Source organism: Carcharhinus amblyrhynchos, unplaced genomic scaffold (assembly GCF_965287045.1).
Source record: "Carcharhinus amblyrhynchos unplaced genomic scaffold, sCarAmb.v2.hapA chromosome_1500, whole genome shotgun sequence".
NCBI lineage: Eukaryota > Metazoa > Chordata > Chondrichthyes > Carcharhiniformes > Carcharhinidae > Carcharhinus > Carcharhinus amblyrhynchos.
The window spans coordinates 1,065-11,844 of NW_027651240.1; the positions used below are offsets into that span (position 1 = coordinate 1,065).

The 10,780-nt window shown below is 51.6% G+C and overlaps 1 long non-coding RNA gene across 1 annotated transcript; it reads left to right on the plus strand.

The window, feature by feature from the left end:
- Nucleotides 1-649: 649 nt before the first annotated feature.
- LOC145340842 (uncharacterized) lies at nt 650-10,780 on the plus strand. Its single transcript, XR_013886306.1, has 3 exons — nt 650-850; nt 3,162-3,476; nt 10,750-10,780. It is a non-coding gene; the product is annotated as an uncharacterized LOC145340842 (long non-coding RNA).

Sequence of the window (10,780 nt, forward strand, 5' to 3'; positions counted from 1 at the left end):
CAGCTGTTGATCTCTCATTCTCTTTCGGGATCTTGCTGCACATGGTGGATGGTCTGAGCAGAGCTGTGAAGTACAGGGGGAGGGATGGAGGTCAACATCCTGGGGTGGAGAGACGGGGAGGGAGTCCCCCTCCCCCAGCACTGAGATTCAGAAACAAAGCGTGACAAACACTCTGTGCATATCTCCTGATTGCAATGCCAGCCCCAGCTCCAGGCGGGGGTCAATCTCTACCCCCTTCCTGTACAGCTTCCAAGGGCAACTTGGCATTCAATTGCCCTGGGAGAGTCCATTCCTGATGATGTGCTGGGCAACTCCCCCCCCCTCCCTCAGCCACAGTTCGGAGTTGGTACAATCCCGGAAGTTTCCGGCTCTGACAGGAGTGGGAGCTACCACCTCATGCCTCCAATCTAGGGGGGGGAATTCCTCTCCCTATAAAAGCATCCCTCCCCTCCCTGTAGCCAGCAGTCCACCTTCTCCTGCGGGTATTTGGTTTCTCTGCTCTATAAACCAGATTAACTCCCCCCCCACCCCTCTTCTTCTCTAGGGTTACATTTAGGTGGTTTTAATATTTAAATCTAATTTTGTGCCCCCCCCCTTTTGGGTGAATGGACTCTTCCCCATCGCTGTGTCAATTTCACGTGATGTCACAATGGCTGAAGCTGCAACATTGTAACGGCCTGTCGAGGGATTCCCCTGGAACTTCCTCCTTTCCCACCGCCTGGGACTGGATGCAGCACCCTAGGGTGCTGAAGACCCACCCATAGCGGGACACTCCCCCCTTCCGCACCCCCCACCAGCTCTTCAGGTTCCCCCACTGTCAGACCTCCCCTCTACCGGCAGTCGCAGATTGGTGAGTCCCCAATTTTACTCTCCCTCCCCCACCCTTGGGTGTCATTTTGGCCTCAGCACCCTGGAGTAGTGGTGGCGGGGGGGTGGAAGTGGTTTGCGACACAGAAGTTAACGTGGGCCCGCTTCAGGGGTTTGTGGCCTCCTCTCTGGGAGCTGGGGGCCGGGGTGGGGAGAGGCTGTGTGTGTCAGGGTGATGCCCCATGCAGTCGAAATGCCCAACTGCTGCTCGGTGGGCCAGGGCTCTCATGGAATGGGTAGCTGTGACATTAGTAACCGTGTCTTCAGATTCCCCTGGGCTGCGGAGGGGGGGCTAAATTCTGGGATTCACTCCCTAAACTCCCCCAATGTCTTTGTGTGTCTGCGTCGGTCAGTCTCTCTGTCTCAAGGTGGCACAGTGGTGAACACCACTGCCTCACAGCGCCAGGGACCTGGGTTCGATTCCCGGCTTAGGTCACTGTCTATGCAGAGTCTGCACATTCTCCCCGTGTCTGCGTGGGTTTCCTCTGGTTTCCTCCCACGGTCCAAAAGACGTAGGTTAGATGCATTGGCCGTACTAAATTCTCCCTCAGTGTAACCCGAACAGGCGCCAGAGTGTGGCGGCTAGGGGATTTTCGCAGTAACTTCATTGCAGTGTTAAGTAAACCTTACTTGTGACACTAATAAATAAACCGTGTTTGTGTGCATGTGTGTCTTTCTCTGTTTGACTGCGTTTCTTTAAAAATAGGCTCCTGAAACTCCCTGTTACCGACCTGTTACCTGTCTGGGATCACTCCTCCTGTGGCTGGGGGGATTCAGACAATACTTGAGGTCACACTCCGGTGAGGGACCGGTGTCCAGTTTATAAAACACAGGGAGTCACCATCAGTTCAATACCAAGTGTCCCTGAACCAGGGAACAGGGCTCGCGCTGACAATCAGACAAGCAACTCGAAATCAGATATCCGTGTGCCTGAGGCACGAGTCTGTTCCTAATTGTCCCCTCGAGAAGGGGGTAGATGAGCCGCCACCTTGAACTCGCTGCAGTCCCGTGTGGTGTAGGTACATCCACAGTGCTGTTAGGGAGGGAGTTCCAGGATTGTTATTGGACATCAGTCAGTCCCGTGTGGTGTAGGTACACCCACAGTGCTGTTCGGGAGGGAGTTCCAGGATTGTTATTGGACATCAGTCAGTCCCGTGTGGTGTAGGTACACCCACAGTGCTGTTAGGGAGGGAGTTCCAGGATTGTTATTGGACATCAGTCAGTCCCCGTGTGGTGTAGGTACACCCACAGTGCTGTTAGGGAGGGAGTTCCAGGATTGTTATTGGACATCAGTCAGTCCCGTGTGGTGTAGGTACACCCACAGTGCTGTTAGGGAAGGAGTTCCAGGATTGTTATTGGACATCAGTCAGTCCCCGTGTGGTGTAGGTACACCCACAGTGCTGTTAGGGTGCGAGGGAGAGATTGCAGATACTGGGGTTTGGCACTGGTGAGGATTTTGAATGCTCTGATCCAGGGTTTTGCGAGGTGGTATCGGAGAACTGTGTTGGATGGACAAGAACAGTTCCCACGGGCAGTGGTAGCTTTTGAGGGAGGTTTCGGTTGGGGGAAGAATCCAATACTTCAAGTAGGACCCTCGCGGAGAGAGGTTAAGAAGCAATTCCAGCGCTCCGAGTGGGGTCATAGGTCAGAACATTTTCCTGCAGAATCCCAGACACGAGGGATTGTCGACTTTCAAATCGGGTTTGGAAAATGTTCCTGTGTAACAGACTCGAGAGGCTGAATGGCCTCCTCCTGTTCCTGTGTAACAGACTCGAGGGGCTGAATGGCCTCCTCCTGTTCCTGTGTAACAGACTCGAGAGGCTGAATGGCCTCCTCCTGTTCCTGTGTAACAGACTCGAGAGGCTGAATGGCCTCCTCCTGTTCCTGTGTAACAGACTCGAGGGGCTGAATGGCCTCCTCCTGTTCCTGTGTAACAGACTCGAGAGGCTGAATGGCCTCCTCCTGTTCCTGTGTAACAGACTCGAGAGGCTGAATGGCCTCCTCCTGTTCCTGTGTAACAGACTCGAGGGGCTGAATGGCCTCCTCCTGTTCCTGTGTAACAGACTCGAGGGGCTGAATGGCCTCCTCCTGTTCCTGTGTAACAGACTCGAGAGGCTGAATGGCCTCCTCCTGTTCCTGTGTAACAGACTCGAGGGGCTGAATGGCCTCCTCCTGTTCCTGTGTAACAGGCTCGAGGGGCTGAATGGCCTCCTCCCATTCCCGTGTAATACTTGAGGGGTTGACTGGGCCTACTTGAGTGCTCTAATCCTGGCTGTTTATTTACTTCCACCCAGGGTTTCTCTGTGGTCTTTGGGGAGGATTTTGAGGCCCTCTAACTCGAGAGGCCCAACATGAACGCCATTGTCGCCTTGTGTCACTTCTGTGAACTCCACGGGCCGCGCACCCTGTTCTGCACACAGGCCCTTCACTCACCGGTGCCTCAACAGCGGGCTGGCCTCGAGGGTGAGGGTCAAGGGTCAGGCCCAGCGGCTGGCGATGATGAGGAAGTGGGCATCCAGATGGGGACGCGAGGTCGGGCACGCAGCCCATTCGAGGGAAACGGCGAGGACTCGGGGAGCCCAGGACCCAAGAAGACTGACATGTGTGAGGTGGGTTCTAATCCTCAACCCTCACCCTCCCTCCCTATCTCAGTAACCTCCTCCAGCCCCTACAATTCTCATCTCAGGGAGATATCTCTACACTGACTGGTGTCTCTCAGTCCCCTCACTCTCTCTCAGGGAGATATCTGTACACTGGTGTCTCTCAGTCCTCTCTCTCTCTCAGGGAGATATCTGTACACTGACTGGTGTCTCTCAGTCCTCTCTCTCTCAGGGAGATATCTGTACACTGACTGGTGTCTCTCAGTCCCCTCTCTCTCAGGGAGATATCTGTACACTGACTGGTGTCTCTCAGTCCCCTCTCTCTCAGGGAGATATCTGTACACTGACTGGTGTCTCTCAGTCCCCTCTCTCTCTCTCAGGGAGATATCTGTACACTGACTGGTGTCTCTCAGTCCCCTCTCTCTCAGGGAGATATCTGTACACTGACTGGAGTCTCTCAGTCCCCTCTCTCTCAGGGAGATATCTGTACACTGACTGGTGTCTCTCAGTCCCCTCTCGCTCTCTCTCAGGGAGATATCTGTACACTGACTGGTGTCTCTCAGTCCCCTCTCTCTCTCAGGGAGATATCTGTACACTGACTGGTGTCTCTCAGTCCCCTCTCTCTCTCAGGGAGATATCTGTACACTGACTGGTGTCTCTCAGTCCCCTCTCTCTCTCAGGGAGATATCTGTACACTGACTGGTGTCTCTCAGTCCCCTCTCGCTCTCTCTCAGGGAGATATCTGTACACTGACTGGAGTCACTCAGTCCCCTCTCTCTCTCTCAGGGAGATATCTGTACACTGACTGGTGTCTCTCAGTCCCCTCTCTCTCTCTGAGGGAGATATCTGTACACTGACTGGTGTCTCTCAGTCCCCTCTCTGAGGGAGATATCTGTATACTGACTGGTGTCTCTCAGTCCCCTCTCTCTCTCTCAGGGAGATATCTGTACACTGACTGGTGTCTCTCAGTCCCCTCTCTCTCTCTCAGGGAGATATCTGTACACTGACTGGTGTCTCTCAGTCCCCTCTCTCTCTCTCAGGGAGATATCTGTACACTGACTGGTGTCTCTCAGTCCCCTCTCTCTCTCTCAGGGAGATATCTGTACACTGACTGGTGTCTCTCAGTCCCCTCTCTCTCTCTCAGGGAGATATCTGTACACTGACTGGTGTCTCTCAGTCCCCTCTCTCTCTCTCAGGGAGATATCTGTACACTGACTGGTGTCTCTCAGTCCCCTCTCTCTCTCTCAGGGAGATATCTGTACACTGACTGGTGTCTCTCAGTCCTCTCTCTCAGGGAGATATCTGTACACTGACTGGTGTCTCTCAGTCCCCTCTCTCTCAGGGAGATATCTGTACACTGACTGGTGTCTCTCAGTCCCCTCTCTCTCTGAGGGAGATATCTGTACACTGACTGGTGTCTCTCAGTCCCCTCTCTCTCTCAGGGAGATATCTGTACACTGACTGGTGTCTCTCAGTCCCCTCTCTCTCAGGGAGATATCTGTACACTGACTGGTGTCTCTCAGTCCCCTCTCTCTCTCAGGGAGATATCTGTACACTGGCTGGTGTCTCTCAGTCCTCTCTCTCAGGGAGATATCTGTACACTGACTGGTGTCTCTCAGTCCCCTCTCTCTCAGGGAGATATCTGTACACTGACTGGTGTCTCTCAGTCCCCTCTCTCTCTCAGGGAGATATCTGTACACTGACTGGTGTCTCTCAGTCCCCTCTCTCTCAGGGAGATATCTGTACACTGACTGGTGTCTCTCAGTCCCCTCTCTCTCTCAGGGAGATATCTGTACACTGACTGGTGTCTCTCAGTCCTCTCTCTCAGGGAGATATCTGTACACTGACTGGTGTCTCTCAGTCCTCTCTCTCAGGGAGATATCTGTACACTGACTGGTGTCTCTCAGTCCCCTCTCTCTCAGGGAGATATCTGTACACTGACTGGTGTCTCTCAGTCCCCTCTCTCTCTCAGGGAGATATCTGTACACTGACTGGTGTCTCTCAGTCCCCTCTCTCTCAGGGAGATATCTGTACACTGACTGGTGTCTCTCAGTCCCCTCTCTCTCTGAGGGAGATATCTGTACACTGACTGGTGTCTCTCAGTCCCCTCTCTCTCTCAGGGAGATATCTGTACACTGACTGGTGTCTCTCAGTCCCCTCTCTCTCAGGGAGATATCTGTACACTGACTGGTGTCTCTCAGTCCCCTCTCTCTCTCAGGGAGATATCTGTACACTGGCTGGTGTCTCTCAGTCCTCTCTCTCAGGGAGATATCTGTACACTGACTGGTGTCTCTCAGTCCCCTCTCTCTCAGGGAGATATCTGTACACTGACTGGTGTCTCTCAGTCCCCTCTCTCTCTCAGGGAGATATCTGTACACTGACTGGTGTCTCTCAGTCCCCTCTCTCTCAGGGAGATATCTGTACACTGACTGGTGTCTCTCAGTCCCCTCTCTCTCTCAGGGAGATATCTGTACACTGACTGGTGTCTCTCAGTCCCCTCTCTCTCTCAGGGAGATATCTGTACACTGACTGGTGTCTCTCAGTCCCCCCTCTCTCTCTGAGGGAGATATCTGTACACTGACTGGTGTCTCTCAGTCCCCTCTCTCTCTCAGGGAGATATCTGTACACTGACTGGTGTCTCTCAGTCCCCCCTCTCTCTCTGAGGGAGATATCTGTACACTGACTGGTGTCTCTCAGTCCCCTGTCTCTCAGGGAGATATCTGTACACTGGTGTCTCTCAGTCCCCTCTCTCTCAGGGAGATATCTGTACACTGACTGGTGTCTCTCAGTCCCCTGTCTCTCAGGGAGATATCTGTACACTGACTGATGTCTCTCAGTCCCCTCTCTCTCTCTCAGGGAGATATCTGTATACTGACTGGTGTCTCTCAGTCCTCTCTCTCTCAGGGAGATATCTGTACACTGACTGGTGTCTCTCAGTCTCCTCTCTCTCTCTCAGGGAGATATCTGTACACTGACTGGTGTCTCTCAGTCCTCTCTCTCTCAGGGAGATATCTGTACACTGACTGGTGTCTCTCAGTCCCCTCTCTCTCTCAGGGAGATATCTGTACACTGACTGGTGTCTCTCAGTCCCCCCTCTCTCTCTGAGGGAGATATCTGTACACTGACTGGTGTCTCTCAGTCCCCTGTCTCTCAGGGAGATATCTGTACACTGGTGTCTCTCAGTCCCCTCTCTCTCAGGGAGATATCTGTATACTGACTGGTGTCTCTCAGTCCCCTCTCTCTCGGGGAGATATCTGTACACTGACTGGTGTCTCTCAGTCCCCTCTCTCTCAGGGAGATATCTGTACACTGGTGTCTCTCAGTCCCCTCTCTCTCAGGGAGATATCTGTATACTGACTGGTGTCTCTCAGTCCCCTCTCTCTCAGGGAGATATCTGTACACTGACTGGTGTCTCTCAGTCCCCTGTCTCTCAGGGAGATATCTGTACACTGGTGTCTCTCAGTCCCCTCTCTCTCAGGGAGATATCTGTATACTGACTGGTGTCTCTCAGTCCCCTCTCTCTCTGAGGGAGATATCTGTACACTGACTGGTGTCTCTCAGTCCCCTCTCTCTCAGGGAGATATCTGTACACTGGTGTCTCTCAGTCCCCTCTCTCTCAGGGAGATATCTGTACACTGACTGGTGTCTCTCAGTCCCCTCTCTCTCAGGGAGATATCTGTACACTGACTGGTGTCTCTCAGTCCCCTGTCTCTCTATCTCTCTCAAAACAAAGAGAATTACATCACAGGAACAGGCCCTTCGGCCCCTCCAAGCCAACACCGACCATGCTGCCCGACTGAACTAAAACTCTCTACCCTTCCGGGGACCATATCCCTCTATTCCCATCCTATTCATGGATTTGTCCAGATGCCCCTTACAACTCACTATCGTATCCGCTTCCACTCCCTCCCCCGGCAGCGAGTTCCAGGCACCCACCCCCCTCTGTGTAAAAAATCTGCCTCGTACATCTCCTTTAAACCTTGTCCCTCACACCTTAAACCTGTGCCCCCGAGTAATTGACTCTTCCACCCTGGGAAAAAGCTTCTGACTATCCACTCTGTCCATGCCTCTCATAATCGTGTAGACTTCTATCAGGTCTCCCCTCAACCTCCATCATTCCAGTGAGAACAAACCAAGTTTCTCCAACCTCTCCTTATAGCTAATACCCTCCATACCAGGCAACATCCTGGTAAATTTTTTCTGTACCCTCTCCAAAGCCTCCACATCCTTCTGGTAGTGTGGTGACCAGAATTGAACACAATATTCCAAGTGCAGCCTAACTAAGATTCTATAAAGCTTCAACATGACTTGCCAATTTTTAAACTCAATGCCCTGACTGATGAAGGCGAGCATGCCGTATGCCTTCTTGACTACCTTCTCCACCTGCATTGCCACTTTCCGTGACCTGTGTACCTGTACACTCAGATCCCTCTGCCTATCAATACTCTTAAGGTTTCTGCCATTTACTGTATATTTCCTATCTGTATTAGACCTTCCAAAATGCTTTATCTCACATTTGTCTGGATTAAACTCCATCTGCCATCTCTCTGCCCAAGTCTCCAGCTGATCTATATCCTGCTGTATCCTCTGATGGTCCTCCTCACTATCCACAAATCCACCAACCTTTCTGTCGTCTGCAAACTTACTAATCAAACCAGTTACATTTTCCTCCAAATCATTTATATATATTACAAACAGCAAAGGTCCCAGCACTGATCCCTGAGGAACGCCACTTGTCACAGGCCTCCATTCAGAAACACACCCACTGCTACCCTCTGTCTTCTTTGACCGAGACAGTTCTGTATCCACCTTGTCAGCTCACCTCTGATCCAACGCGACTTCACCTTCTGCACCAGTCCGCCATGAGGGACCTTGTCAAAGGCCTTACTGAAATCCATGTAGACAACATCCACTGCCCTACCCTCATCAATCATCTTCGTCACTTCCTCGAAAAACTCGATCAAGTTTGAGAGACACGACCTCCACTTCACAAAACCATGTTACCTCTCACTAATATGTTCACTTACCAACTGACTCTTCCCTGCTGCTGTCAGACTTTTGAATGGACCCACCTCGCATTAAGTTGATCTTTCTCTACACCCTCACTGTGACTGTAACCCTACATTCTGCACTCTCTCCTTCTCTATGAATGGTATGCTTTGTCTGTATAGTGCGCAAGAAACAATACTTTTCACTGTATGTTACTACATGTGACAATAATAAATCAAATCCAATATTTCCAAGTGGGAATAAATCCTGTCTTGAAGAATTCTCTCCAATAATTTCCCTGCTGCTGATGTAAGGCTCACCGGCCTGTAATTACCAGGATTATCCTTGTTACCCTTCTTAAACAAAGGGACAACATTGGCTATTCTCCAATCCTCTGGGACCTCCTCTGTAGCCAACGAGGATCCAAAGATTTCTCACAAGGCCAATGTTCCCCCTTGCCTCTCTCAGTATTCTGGGGTATATGCCATCAGGCCCTGGGGTCTACCTTAATGTTTCTCAAGACCCCCAGTACCTCCTTTTTGATCTCAACATGACTCAAACTATCTACACATCCTTCCCCAGCCTCATCATCCACCAACTCCTTCTCTTTGGTGAATACTGACGCAAAGAACTCATTTAATATCTCACCCATTTCCTCTGGCTCAGGGAACATAAGAAATAGGAGCAGGAGTAGGCCATCTGGCCCTTTGAGCCTGCCCGCCATTCAATAAGATCATGGCTGATCTGTCGTGGCTCAGTTCCACATTCCCGCCCTCTCCCCATAACCCTTAATCCCCTCTCTTATCAAAAACCTATCTACCGTGTCTTAAATATATTTAGCGAGGCAGCCTCCACCACTTCAACGGGCAGAGAATTCCAGAGATTCACCACCCTTTGAGTGAAGAAGTTCCTCCTCAACTCCGTTCTAAACCGCCCCCCCTTTATCTTGAGGCTGTGCCCCCTAGTCCTACTGTCCTTTCTGAGCGGGAAGAGTCTCTCTACCTCTACCCTATCCATCCCCTTCGTTATCTTATACATCTCAATAAGATCCCCCCTCATCCTTCTAAACTCCAACGAGTACAGACCCAGTCTATTTAGTCTCTCTTCATAGTCCAACCCCCTCATCTCCGGTATCAGCCTCGTGAACCTCCTCTGCACTCCCTCCAAGGCCAAAATATCCTTGCGCAAGTGCGGCGACCAAAACTGCACACAGTACTCCAGCTGCGGCCTCACCAGTGCCCTGTACAGTTGCAGCAAGACCTCCCTGCTTTTATATTCAATCCCCCTCGCTATGAAGGCCAGCATCCCATTCGCCTTCCTGATCACCTGCACCTGCAGATTGGGTTTTTGCGACTCGTGCACAAGGACGCCCAGGTCCCTCTGCACTGTAGCATGCTGCAGCTTTTCGCCCTTTAAATAGTAATCCCTCCTACTACTATTCCTGCCAAAGTGGATAACCTCACACTTGCTAACATTGTACTCCATCTGCCAGGTCCTCGCCCACTCGCTCAGCCTATCCAGATCCCTCTGCAGACTTTCCACACCCTCCGCACAATTTGCTTTTCCACTCATCTTTGTGTCATCAGCAAATTTCGACACCTTTCGTTAGAAAGAAGGCGGCTACGAGGGGACCTTATTGAAACATATAAGATGATTAGAGGTTTAGATAGGGTGGACAGTGATAGCCTTTTTCCTCGGATGGAGAAAGCTAGCACGAGGGGACATAGCTTTAAATTAAGGGGGGGTAGTTATAGGACGGATGTCAGGGGTAGGTTCTTTACCCAGAGGGTGGTGAGGGATTGGAATGCCCTGCCTGCTGCAGTTGTAAATGCGCCTAGTTTGGGGGCGTTTAAGAGATCCGTGGATAGGTTTATGGATGGAAAGGGATTGGTTTAGGTTAGAGGATCATTGCTTTTTAATTGGTCGGCGCAACATCGTGGGCCGAAGGGCCTGTTCTGCGCTGTAATGTTCTACGTTCTACACTCGGCTCCCTCCTCCAGATCATCTATATAAATGGTAAATAGCTGAGGCCCCAGCACCGACCCCTGGGGCACTCCACTAGTCACCATCCGCCAATCCGAATAGCACCCGTTGATGCCAACTCTCTGCCTCCTATTTGACAACCAGTCCTCTATCCACGCTAACACCCTACCCCCAACTCCATGCCCCCTGACCTTCTGAAGCATAGATTCCCTCCCCTGTTCTCGAGTGGGCCACCCCTCAGGCAGATATCTGTGTATTGAGGTGTCCCTGACCTCGCTGTCTTGTTCCTCCCTCCCTCTCTCTCGGTCAGGGCTGTCGATCGCTGTCGTTTGGACATCCCG